Raw genomic sequence first — 13,452 nt, 5'->3', positions numbered from 1 at the left:
GTAGATACCAGTATATCACACTTTCTAAGGCTGAATATAATCTTGTTCGGATGTATTATATTTTATTCAACTAGTACCCTATAGGTTATATTAATGTTGATTTTTTTTAACTGTTGAAACTATATTCCATATCATGGTACAGTTTTGTAAGAATATCCCTAGGGCTAACTCTGGTAATGGAATTGTTGGGTAAAAGGGTGTATGCATTTAAAACTTAGATATCGGGGTGCCTGGGTGGCTCAGTGGGCTAAATCCTCTGCCTTCGGCTCAGATCACGATCCTCAATGTGGGATTGAGTCCCACATTGGTCTCCTGCTCAGCAGGGAGCCTGCTTCCTCCTCTATCTCTGCCTGCCTCTCTGCCTACTTGTGATCTCTTTCTGTCAAATAAATAAAATCTTTAAAAAAATAAAATAAAATAAAACTTAGATATTGCCACACTGCACTCCAAAGTGGTATAGTTTGGACTTAAAGCATATGGAAATGCCCGTATTCCATGACTCTTGTTGGAATTAGTATTATCAATTATTTTTTTTTCCAATTTGATAGGTATAAATGCTAATTTTATTTTTATTCATTTAATATGTGAGGCTGAATATTTTTATATTTATTAGTAGCTTATCTTACTTTCTGTAAAATTACTCAATTTATGACTGAAATATTTGCTTTTAGTGATTTTTATAAGATTATTCCACATATTATAAAATTTTGTGCAGTTCACTTTGATTTTCCATATTACCAAACCAAAATGGCTTGGTTTTTAATTTTTATGGTTACTTTTACCGACATTTCCTTTATAAATCCAGTGATGTTTTTTGCAATCTATGTTTTCTTACAATATTTCTAAGGTTTTAGTTTTTACACTCACATAATTAATAGATTTCAAATTTATACTGAGACCGAAGTAGCCATCCAAGTTTTTCCACCAAAAGTCAACTCCTTTTTTGCAGAGCCTTTTTTTTTTTTAACTAGTCCATATTTTCCCATTGAATAAGATGTCATCTTTATCATATGTAACATATCTATGTCTACCTGGATGAATATTTTCTAGATTTTGGATATTGTTCCGCTGAACATGTTGATTTTTTTTTCTTATTTTGAAAAATCATCACAGCAATTTTATATGTGTACTTCTCAAAAAACATCATTTTATAAAGTTTTCCTCAAAACATCTCACTGGTATTCTAATTTGGATGACACAGCCTTCATAGATAAATTGTAGAAGATAATATCTTTATAATATTGAGACTTTCTATCCAGGAATCAATTCTGACCGTTTTTCTAAATCTTCTCTTGTAATCCTCAAAAGAGTTTTAAAGTTTCCTTCATGTAAACCCTGAATATTTCTTGTTCCTTTAATAGAAATCTTTTTCTTGTAAATGGGATATTTCCTTCATTATATTTTGTTTATAGATGGTATATAAGAAAAGTAATGATTTTAATATGAATTTTGCATCCAGGGAATTTTCAGAATTTTCTTTTTTATTTCTCGTAGTGTTTCAGACAATTCCCATGGGTTCTAAGAGTATACAATCCTATCATCTGCAAATAAAAGTAATCTAATGTCCTCAATTCTCACTTCCATAGCTGTTTTTCTGCCACATAAGCTGCATTAGCTAACACTTTAAGAGCCACAGTGCTGATGACAATTGTCATCCTCTTGACTTTACGTTTTACTTAGGGCACATGAGCAACATTTGTCAGGATGTGCCCCCCTCTCCCCACCTACTTTTCCCTTCGCATTGCTTATGGGGAGGAAATATCATCGGGAACATTCCCATGCTTTGAGTACTTCTGCACTTTTCTCCTTCTTTCTCTTGTTAACGCTTTTTAAGGATTGTATGTGAAGTTTTGCCACTCCATGACTGTGGCTGATGCAGCAGCAAGGTATCTACTTCTTTTCATATTTCCCAAGCTACATAGAGTGGGGCTCTGACCCAACTTCTCCCTCTCATGTCAGAAATGTCATCCTGTTATTATTGACTGTGTGTCTGTCAGGTGCCAGACACTTCACTGGGGGATTTATATCCACTGGCACATTTAATTCTCACAACAAACCTTAGGGAGAGTCTTTATTAACCCTAATCTACTGAGGAAGCTTTGAAAATAACTTGTCTTAAGTTATACAGTTAATTAGTAGCAGAGACGGGACTTGAAGCCACATTTCTCTGTCTCCAAGGTCCTCACTCTTACTGCTACATTTCCTTATAGCTCAAGAAGGCTGAAACAGGGAGGTTCAAAGCTCTCGGTGAATATAGAAGGAGAGCTCAATTCTGCCTGAGGAGGGTCAAGAAGTGATGCTCTTGCTCCTAAGAATCAGCACTGAAAAGGATGAACACAAAATTGATTTGCCACCATGATCCAAGAAACACATGCCCACCACACAGGAGAAGTAAGCACATCACAGCCTCACAATAGGCCTTGATTGATTTCCCTCTAGGGCCCAGGCAGTTCTTCATGTTATAGCTTGGTCAATTATTTTCACGTCCAGGCTTACTTGCCTTAAGAGTGGGCACATGCTCAACAAGGTTCTTTAGGGAGGAAAAAAAGAAAAAAGAGCTTGTTTTTACCTGAGGAAACTTAATTCAAGTTTTGAACTCATTTCTTCTTTTAAGCAGTTTCTATTGTAAACCCAATTCTGTGGTGGGATTTATTGAAGCACAGAACAGAAAAGACATTTGCTCAGAAGTAACTCAGGGATACAATGTGGATTAGAACTTGGAAAAAATAATAAATCATAAAGCTACTGAGTCATGAAAACACTAACCATACTTGAAAGTAGACTGAGATTTGAACAGGTAAGTTATTGTTAAATGCACATGAATATGTGAAGAATTATATCTAAATTACGTCCCATCTCAGCAGTTTTATTTAGCAACTAATTTTTCTCTTAACTCTCTTCAACCCTATTAAAGGAAACATTAGCATCTTCTTTCACTCTTTTATAGATGAGTAAATAAAGACTAATTGGGTTTCTAGGAGTCATTCTGGAGATAACTGAAGGCCTATAATTGGAATGGATAATTCCTGATCAAAGGGTCCTTCAATTCCTTGGTTGAGAGTTGCATTTTATCATGTCTTGTTATGAGGATACTGTGAGCCTGAGGTTCATCATGGACATTTTTCTGTTTTCTCTTCATCATCCAGCCTCTGGATCTTCTGCTCATCTAACATCAGCTACTTTCACAAGGGGTCAAGACAGCCCTAGAACAAAAGTTGGCAACTGGAGAACCTCACCATAACACCTACAAAAGGTGACATAATCAGTTGTACATTTACTGGCAAGAAAATTCAGTGGTTATTTATAGATCACTTCATCAGTCCTGGCCTATGTACAAGATTTGTTTCCTTGAAGGCAAGTTTGGCACATGTTCTTCTGTCACAGAATATGTACTATAATGTGGGTAAGTGTTGTGCTGATAATGCAGTTAGAGAACTACCAACATAGAATAATAGGAGTATAAACATGTCATAAAGAGCGTAATTTGGGGCTAAAATAAAAGACATCAAGGTGTCTGACATAGGAGTTACAAAGAATATCTGCAATGTTGGGGTTTGCCTGTATAACATCAAGTATTTTTATTCATTTTATTTTTTCCTGGAAGAGTCAAACTCTGAATGACCAGTGTATTTATCTTTTACATTTCTATCATAAGATTGAGTTTTCTTAATAATGGGAAAAACAAGTTCCAAATATGCATCTCCTTTATTCCAAAGAAGAATGTTTTATGTCAAATGGTTTAAGTACTCTCATTGTGGGACTGTTAAAGAAATAGCAAAAGATGTCCAAAGACAACGTCAAGGCTATGAATTTTATTGGCTAACAAAGTATATGGAAACATAACAATGTGGAGCCCTTGCTGTACATTTGCAGTTGAAAGCCCAGGTTTCCAGGATTTTAAAAGTCCTGTCTGAGATGCCCAGCTGCCAATGATTCTATCCTTGTAGAAATCTCTGATTATGGTAGAACCAACACTCTCCCACTTTGAAGGAAGATGTATAATCTTCTGGAAACTCTAGCTAAGCATCTTTCCACTCACTAGGTTGTAGTTACTATGAAAACCATCCCCAGAAAACTCAATTCTGGGTGAGTCAAAGTCAGTTTCCTTAGAGACTTTGACTTTTCCATCCCTTTTCAGGACTAAGTCCCAGACCTACCAAAGGTCTGAATTCCTACAGAAACCAAACTAATTTCTTGTTTTTTCTTTCAATTTTTATTCATTCTCCTATTCTCATTCCTTTATGTATTTATCATCATATTTTGCTGAATCCAATCTTTTAAAGAGACTCGAGTCCTATTACAAATATATCTAATAAGAATAAGAATATACACAGGAAATTAGATCAGGATATTAATCTGAGAACACACACTTATATCTTTTACTTCTAGATATAAAAAAATGGTATTAGAGCAACAAAACTATAACATTAGCAATAAACAGTAGTCTCCTTGGTGAATCAAACTCATTGAAGAATCCACAGAAGTAAAGTATGGAACAGCTTGACAGAAGAAACTACTGATCAAAGGACACAAAAAGAGGATAGGTATAAAAAGCAAAAAACATTTCTAAGGCTTCTCCATGTCAGAAGTAAAAGATAAAAGAAGGAGAAAGGTGTGCACAGACCAAATACCAAGGTGGTTTTCAGTAGAACTAAATTCATACAAGTTGATCCTTCCCACCTTGGTGATGGAAACTTTTGGGCACTGATGTGGGTGCTTGTGTGGGAGAGGCTAAGGAGTGCTCAGATGGGTAATGCCATATGGAAAGCACAGAGAACATGCTCCCTCCAAATACCAGCTATTGGAAAATCACACTGTTAAACTTCCAGCCCTATGATCACTGTAAGCAGGCTGTAGTGTGTATACACACACACACACACACACACACACACACACATATATATATGGAATCCCAGAAAGGAAGATATAAAAAATCAAAAAGCACCAGACATTTGAAGAAAATCAAGAGTATGACATAAGGGAACAAACAAGTAAATAAATAATATTTGTTCAAAAATGAGTATTTATTTAATAAGCTAATGTACAAGAAATTAGATTTACTATAGAAAATATTGATAGGTAAGTCTTCATTAAGCAAAACATCAAATTTGAAGCCATAGGGGGAAATATTCTTTTTTTTTTTAAAGATTTTATTTATTTATTTGACAGAGAGAGATCATAAGTAGGCAAAGAGAGAGAGGAGGAAGCAGGCTCCCTGCCAAGCAGAGAGCCTGACGGGCTCGATCCCAGGATCCTGACGGGCTCGATCCCAGGATCCTGAGATCATGACCTGAGCCGAAAGCAGAGGCTTAACCCACTGAGCCACCCAGGTGCCCCTAGGGGGAAATATTCTTAAGCTTAATTACATAAAAGTAACTCAGATTCTTTCCAATGCGGATGCCATAAAAAGTACTAAGATAAAATTGGCAGGTGGGAGAAAATAATTGCAACACATGTAACAAAGAATTCACACAAAGACTATCTGAAGGAATTCTATAAATGAATAAGAAATCAAAGAAAAACTAAACCTCTGACAAAGTGCCTAAGAAACTTAAGAAGAAAGAGACAACCTCACAAATTATCAGGAAAATAAAAATAAAAATCACACAGTATTTTTGAAATGATAATAATGGTTTTTTGCCCCTTAGATTGGCAATAAGGACTGGCAGAGATGTGGTTTGTTTGCTTAGCTCCTGATATCCAGGACATCTCTGTCAAAACACTATCTAAACACAAACTAAAGAGAAGTCAGTGACATCAAGAGACAAGGAATACAGTCTTTGCAAAAATCACTTAAGTGGATGACGACAGCCTTCAACAATCCATTATTCAAGAAAATATAGCAATTATACACATATGCATGCACCAAACAACGGAGTCCCAAAATATAGTTAAAATAGAATTTAGAAATAAACATTTCTAAAATAATATTTGGAGACTTCAATAGCCTCACTTTCAATAATGGATAGATGTTCTAGAGAGAAAATCAATAAGGAAATAACGGACTTGCCACTATATTATAAACCACTAGGTCTGGCACACATATAGAGAACACTCCCCCCAATAAAAGCAGAGTACACATTCTCAAGTGCACATGGAGGGTGATCTAGGATAAACCACAGGTTAGGTCACAAAACAAGTCTCAATAAATTTTAGAAGATTGAAATTATACAAAGTATCTTTCATAACTACAATGAATAAAGCTAAAAACTATTAACTGAAGGAAAACTGAAAAAAAAAATCACACATATGTGAAAAACTATACAACACACTCTGTTTTAAAAGATCTTATTTATTTTTATTGAAATTCAATTAGCCAACGTATAGTATATCATTAGTTTCAGAGGTAGTATTAAATAATTTATCAGTTGCGTATAACACCGAGGGCTCAGCACATCACCTGCCCATCACCCAATAATCTCATCCACCCATCCACCTCCCCTCCATTTAAAGATTTTATTATTCGAGGGAGAGAGAAAAAGCATGGGGAGGAACAGACGGAGAGGGATAAACAGACTCTGCTCTGAGCACAGAGCTGGACGCAGGCTCAACCTCAGGACCTTGAGATCATGAGCAGAGCCAAAACCAGGAGTCAGACACTTAACTGAGTCGCCCCAGTGCCCCCTATAAAACACACTCTGAAAAAGTGGGTCAAAGAAGAAATTCAAGGGAAATTGGAAAATAGTTTGAGATAAATGGAAATGAAAAAAAATAGGAATGCTTATAATATACAGCAAAGGCAGTGCTCAAAAGGAATTCATAGCTGTAAATGCCTATGTTAAAAAAGATCTCAGATCGGGGCCCCTAGGTGGCTCAGTTGGTTAAACAACTGCCTTCGGCTCAGGTCATGATCCTGGAGTCCCGGCACTGAATGCCACATCAGGCTCCCTGCTCAGTAGGGAGTTCGCTTTTCCCTCTGATCTTCCCCCTTCTCATGCACTCTCTTGCTCTCTCTCTCACCCTCTCTCTCTCTCTTTCTCTCTCAAATAAATAAAGTCCTTTAAAAAAAAAATCTCAGATCAATAACCTGATTTTACATCTTGAGAAACTAGAAGAGTAGGCCAAAGTCAAAGCTAGAGGAAGGTTAAAAATAGTAAGAATTAGAGTGGAGATAAATAAAAGAAAAAAAACAGAAGACAACTGATATCACTAACAAAACCAAATAAGGGGTCTTTGAAAAAAAAATCAGCAATTTGACAAATGCAAACAAACCATAATGAGATACCACTTTAAACCTAGCGGGTTGGTTACAATTCAAGAATGGAAATTAACTGTTGGTGAGGATGTGAAGAAATTATAACCCTCTCTTTTGCTGGTGGGAATGTAAAATCATGCAGCCACTATGGAAAACAGTTTGGCAGTTCCTCAAAAAGTTAAACATGGAATTATCATATGACCCAGCAATTATACTCCCAAGTATAAACCCAAAGAATTGAAATCAGGGATTCAAGAATCATGTGAATATTCTTTGCAACACTATTCACAATAGCCAAAAGGGCTACAAATGACTAGACAAAGAAAATGTGACATATATATACAATGGAATATGATTCAGTCATAACAAGAAATGAAGTTTTGATAAATGCATCAAGAAATCCTGAAAATATTATGCTAAATGCAATAAGGCAGCCACAGAAGGACAAATGTTGTATGATTCACGTATATGAAATATGTAGGAGGAGTGAATTCTTACAGAGAGAAGTAGACTGGAGGTTATAGGGGTTGGGGAGAGACAAAAACGAGGAGCATTGCTTCATAGTTACAGAACGTCTGCTTGGGGTGATAGAAGATTTTGGAAACATATTGGCAATATTCCTACAACATTGCAAGTGTAATTAATGTCCGTAAACTATACATTTAAAGTGATTATAATGGAAAATATTATGTTTTGCATATATGTTGTATATGCATATAAATACACAATGAAAACTTGAAAAAAATGTTTGTGATAACGTGAGGAAATCAACACTCATGCAGAGGAATGGAAATTGATACTTTCTGGAGGACAATTGGAAGTATCAAAATTTTAAATATTTGTGGATGGACAAATCTTTTAATTGATTTGTAGGACCCGAAACCCACCAAGTCACTTTTACACTGGAAAAACACAGCTTTGAGTGGGAAATTCATTGGCTCATCACAATCTCTTCCACCCTGTTGGTGAGATTGAGGCGGCAAGGAAGAGGGATAGTATCAAATGAAAACCACTCTCTTCTAATGATTCAAAATTTTATACTAAAGATAGAATGTGGCAAGTAGGAATTTTGTTTTTCTCTACCTCATTGCATCCCAGGAATAAGACATGTTCTGCAAAGGCATCCTGTATTCATTTATCCCTCTCCTGTATTCTAATGAATTGGAAACCCTTGATGACAGTGTACAGGTAGAAAAACCCCCATGATTTGAAACACAACAGAAAACCTGTGCTGAAAGCTGAAGAGAGGCAGTCAAGGTTGAAGAACAGAGAAGCAAAGGGATTTGAGAGACTGAAGATCTTCTGGGAAAGAAAAGAAAGAGGGAGAAACTCAGAAACCTAGGAAGGATGTTTGAACAACCCAAGAGTGAAGAAAAACCTTCAGGACCCATCTGTGGTAGGCCTGTGTACATTTGTATATTTGACTATTTGTGTCAGTTAATTTTTTTTCCTGAGCACAAACCATCTCAAACATAGTAACCTAAATCAACGTCTACTATTTAGATACATCTCAGTGGATTAGTGGTTTGGCTTGGGCTCAGCTGGATGGTTTCTCTGGTCTTGTCTGTGTTACTACGCATCTTTGTTCAGCAGCAAGGTCCTCTGGGGGGCTGACTGGACTCACGTGGCCTAGCTGAGCAGGCTAGTTTCTGAGCTATGTGGTCCCTCATCTTCCAGTGTGCTAGCTCAAGAGTTTTACAGAATAGTTGGGCAACTTTCCAAAAGAAAAAGCACAAAAATTCAAGTCCTCTGAGGCCTGGGCTTAGGACAGGTACAGCATGACTTCCCACTGCATTTTATTGGTGAAGCAAATTTCAAGTTCAGCCCAGACTCAGAGGGTTAAGAAATAAACTTCACCTCTTGTTGAGATAAGCTGCAAAATCACATTACAAAGAGATGTCCGTACGGGACAGGAATAACTATAGCCATGTTTGTATACCACCAGAATACCAACTCACGTCCCCAGTCAATCAAGAAGCAGAAACAATTTCCAGCCTATGTGTAAGATTGCTCCAGGAGCTATAATAAAAATGATGTGGTTTTTGTTTCCTCCTTTCTTTTTGGTGAGAATCTGAATGTTCTCCCCAAAAATTTTTCTCTATGTACTTATGGAGGGAAAATTATGCTCTGAGATTTACAAAAGGTACTATGTTTCTTCTTTTTAATTTATCTTTTTAATTATCTTTTTAATTATCAGTATGACTTTGGAGCTCAGACCTCAGAAATAATGGTCCAGTTGTTGCCTTTTAGTGTCTTAGAGTCTATTCAGAACCACACATATAAAATGTGCCAGGGAAGAAAAGATGGGGCAAGAATTTGTTCTCCTTTTGTAAGGGAATTATTTGATTTCAACTTTAAGGATTAGCAGGAATTTTCCAGACTACAAAGTCAGGAAATATAGTCCAGACAGAGAATGGTAAAAGATAAGGAGGTTCAGCACACTCAGCAAAGTGTAGGCAATTCTACAAGGAAGGCTCAGCTAGAAAAGTAGTGGGGATTGGCTGTAGGTTCTCATCTCAGGGATCCTCCTACCACACGCAAAACATCTGTGTAGGGTCCCACAACTCACTCTGATCACCTGTTTTATTAATGGCATAGTTCCTATCTAAGACTACACTGAAAACTCACAATTCTACCTGAACACCACCACGTTCCTATGAAGTCAGATATCATATTGTCACATTGTTCTAGTCATCATTTATTCACTAGGTTCTGCAACAGAATGGGAACATTGTTTGTTGTAAAATTGCCTCTTAATAGAAGACGCCCCCAAATTGAATTCTCAGCTTTGAGTCAGGATGATACTCTTTTCTAGCACTTCCTGCACTGTCACTTCATGCCAGAAAAGTTATTTTTCTCCAGAGACTTGTTTTTGGTGTAAAATCGGATCCTGGCACAGTTTTGATTCTTATTGACAAGCTTCCTTGTTTATTGTTGTTCATCCTTAAGATGTTGCCTCGTTAAAAACTGAAAGGTTAACAACTGAACCCTGTTTGCCTTGAGTAAATCATACTCAATTTTCTGGAGCTCATTGCAAACAATCTGCTCCAAAAGAGCTAATTAGGGCTGAGAATACAAAATGAGAGTCTGGGCAGCACCATTCTGCATAGTCTCAGTTGCGGGCTTCTTTATCTCCTTCACACGAACAAAGTCATTCTGTGCAAGTCAGTCTCCTTTTTTCTCAGAAGGTGTATGTTTGCTGAAGATAGGGATCCATGCACTATTGCATTCTCATGGCAATTATGGCTACAGTGGCAGAATGTGGGCCATAAAATATACGAAAATCTTGTCAATCTCCTAGATACGTGCTAATAGTTACTGGCAGGCTTGTAAAGGTATGGGGACTGTCATTCATATGACTAGGGACTGCTGAGTAGTGTTTTTAAGTGCAGCTCAATTCCAAACATTCTGCTTTCTCTCCTTCTCTCTCTCTCTCTCCCTCTCCCCTCTTTCCTCCCTTCTTCCCTCCCTCCCTGTGTGTGTGTGTGTGTGTGTGTGCGCTTTGGGGAGCAATGAAGGGTCTCATCAATTAATAAAAATAGTTCTTATCTCATGTGTCGGTTAGGTTTTTCAGCATAACAAACCACCCAAAACTACTGGCTGTACACAACAACACTCGATTAATGCTCTTGTGGCTATGAGGTGACTAGATAATTCTGCTGATCTGAGCCTGGCTCAGCTGGTCTAAGCTGGGCCCATTCATGAGTTCATAGTCAACTATTGGGTCTGGTAGAGACCAGGATCAGCTTGGATGGCTCATCTCTAGTCCATATGGTATTTCATCCTCCTGCAGGCTAGCCTGAGCTTGTTAGTATGGTGGCTCAGCAGGGTTCCCAGGGAGTAAATGGAAGCATGCAGGTCTTCCTGGCCTAGACTTGGAACTGGCAAGGCATCCCATCCACACATTCTATTGGCCAATGTAAGTCCCAGAGCCAGCCCAGATTTAAACAGAATAGACTTCATCTCTTGAGGAGTTACAAAGTCAATGAAAAAGGACACAGATACTTTTTAAAAAGATGGAGAATTTGCACCATTTTGTAATCTATCACAAGTTATAAGGGATTAATAGCTTTGTTGTGACTAAAATCTCAAGATAAAACAAATGATGTGTTCTTTAGTTATTTTTATTAGCAGTTAGGTTGGAGTTGCATTGGCATATGAAGTAGGGTGGATTGATTTTCCACCCTCTCTCCAGCGTATTCTTTTCTAGTTTGGTAAGCACTTTGATAAATTCTTTAGTGCATCAAATTGTGACAGATAATTTTAGGAAGTATGAATAAAGAGCTTCTCTATCTTACAGCAGTTAATAAGAAACTTTTTTTTTTTTTTTTTAATTCCATCAGGCACAGAAACAGCTCAGGGAAACAGGTAAGGATAGTTATGTGAGAAAAGACACATGAATGAGTGGCCACTCATTGGTGGATTGGTTCTCTGCCTCTACACATCAGTATTAGATAAAGAAGTGGTAAGATCTCAAAACTTTTAGTTTTGGGGATTCCAAAAGAACAGCTGAATGCTGATGTCATGGAATAACTTTAACCAATTCTAGGAAATTTAACATTCAATATTTAGGATATCCAAAAGATTATGAGTTGGGTTTCACTTAACGCATAAGGAAGGAGATCTTCATTCATCATAATCTTTGAAAACAGCATCATGGCACAATGGGGAAAAATAGGACACTAGTTTTAGAGTCTAGTAAGGTATGTTTGATCAGTTTCAATTCCAGGGAAGAAAGAGCAGTGACATTCCACCTGGGTAGAAAGTAAAGTGCATGTGATGGTTCTAAAAGGTAAACAATAGGAGCCAAATTGAGGAAGAAGACCATATCTCAAAACACCACTGTACCTGCGGTGACTTTACCATCTTCCACCCCTACTCTGGTATTCCTTGGCCTGGATTCAAAGCAGCCCCAAATGCAGAACTGGTCTTTAACATGAACAGAAAGAGCTCCAAGAGAAGCCCTCCCAAAGATCAGGAAGGGGAATTCTAAGGCTCTGAATGGAAGAATACTTGTTATTCCTTTTTAAAAAATAAGTATGTATTTTCTCCATTCTTTCATTACCCAGCGATGATCCTGCTGCGGCATCTGTGGTGGTAGTGACTCCAGCAGCTATGGGAGTTTGCAGGCATCTAAAATTCTGAGACAGAGGAAGCTGCCTCAGCAGTATGAGAGCGTGTTCCAAGAGGTTCTGTGGCTCCCACAGATTCCAGCTGCTATTGGTTTTTCCCCTCTCTCTGGCTTCCCAACTTCTGGTCATAGAAGCAGCTGCAGTTCTGGGGAGTCCAGGACACAGCAGGATAACTATAGCCCCAGATTTCTGGGTGGAGGACTTAGGAAGAGAGTTCCAGAGAACCAGAGAACATCAAGAAGGTCACGGAAAGGCAGAAGCTTAGGAAAGCAAACAGTGAAGTTGTTTAAAAACTCCTAAGCTCATCACCAAGCTGCAACATGTATTGATCCAGTTCCAATGGCAAGACAAAGACTTTGAGACCTGACCAAGATAAAGCCACAGCCAGGTTCCAGACTACCAACTGAAGACAGAAGACGTAGATCCAAAGAGCTCTATGAAGTGAAGTAGTGTTGAAGACACACTCATAGAAAGTTGGTCCAAACTTGTGGCGTGCACTCTACCAGGCAAATTTACTATTTTTTAAAAAAGCTAGTCTTTATAGGACTTATAGACTTATAATCTCATGATATAATATTCAAAATGTCCAGAATACAAGTCAAAATTTCCTAGCCAGGAAAAAAAAAAATCTCAACTTTCACGGGAAAAGTCCATTAGCAGATGTTAGTAAGAAAATGGTGAAAGTGTTGAAATTATTCAACAGAGACACCAAAGCATCTAAAATAAAAGTGTCAAATTAATATCAGTAAATACTCTTTAAACAAAGAAAAAGGATAGAAAATCTCAAGAAAAAAATATACAAACCAGAAATAAATGGACTTTTGGGAACTGAAAAAAAAACAGTATTCTAAAGTAAAAAATTCACAGAATAGGCTCAATAGCATAATGGAAATGACAGAAGAATGAATCAATGAACTTGAAAATAGATGAAAAAGAACTATCCAGTATGAACAAATTAGATAAAGACTTCAGAAAAACAACAGGTTCTCAGGAACATTCATTCGTTGGTCAAATATTGATGTCACTGGTATCCCAGAAGGACAGAAGAAAATGGACAGGACAGAGAAAAACTATTTGGAGAAATAATGGCTAAGATTCTCATAAATATTTGAAAGATATAAACCC

Source organism: Enhydra lutris, unplaced genomic scaffold (genome assembly GCF_002288905.1).
Source record: "Enhydra lutris kenyoni isolate GAN:26980312 unplaced genomic scaffold, ASM228890v2 scaffoldscaffold66, whole genome shotgun sequence".
Classification (NCBI taxonomy): Eukaryota; Metazoa; Chordata; class Mammalia; order Carnivora; family Mustelidae; genus Enhydra; species Enhydra lutris.
Note: the sequence above shows the minus strand (reverse complement) of the source record.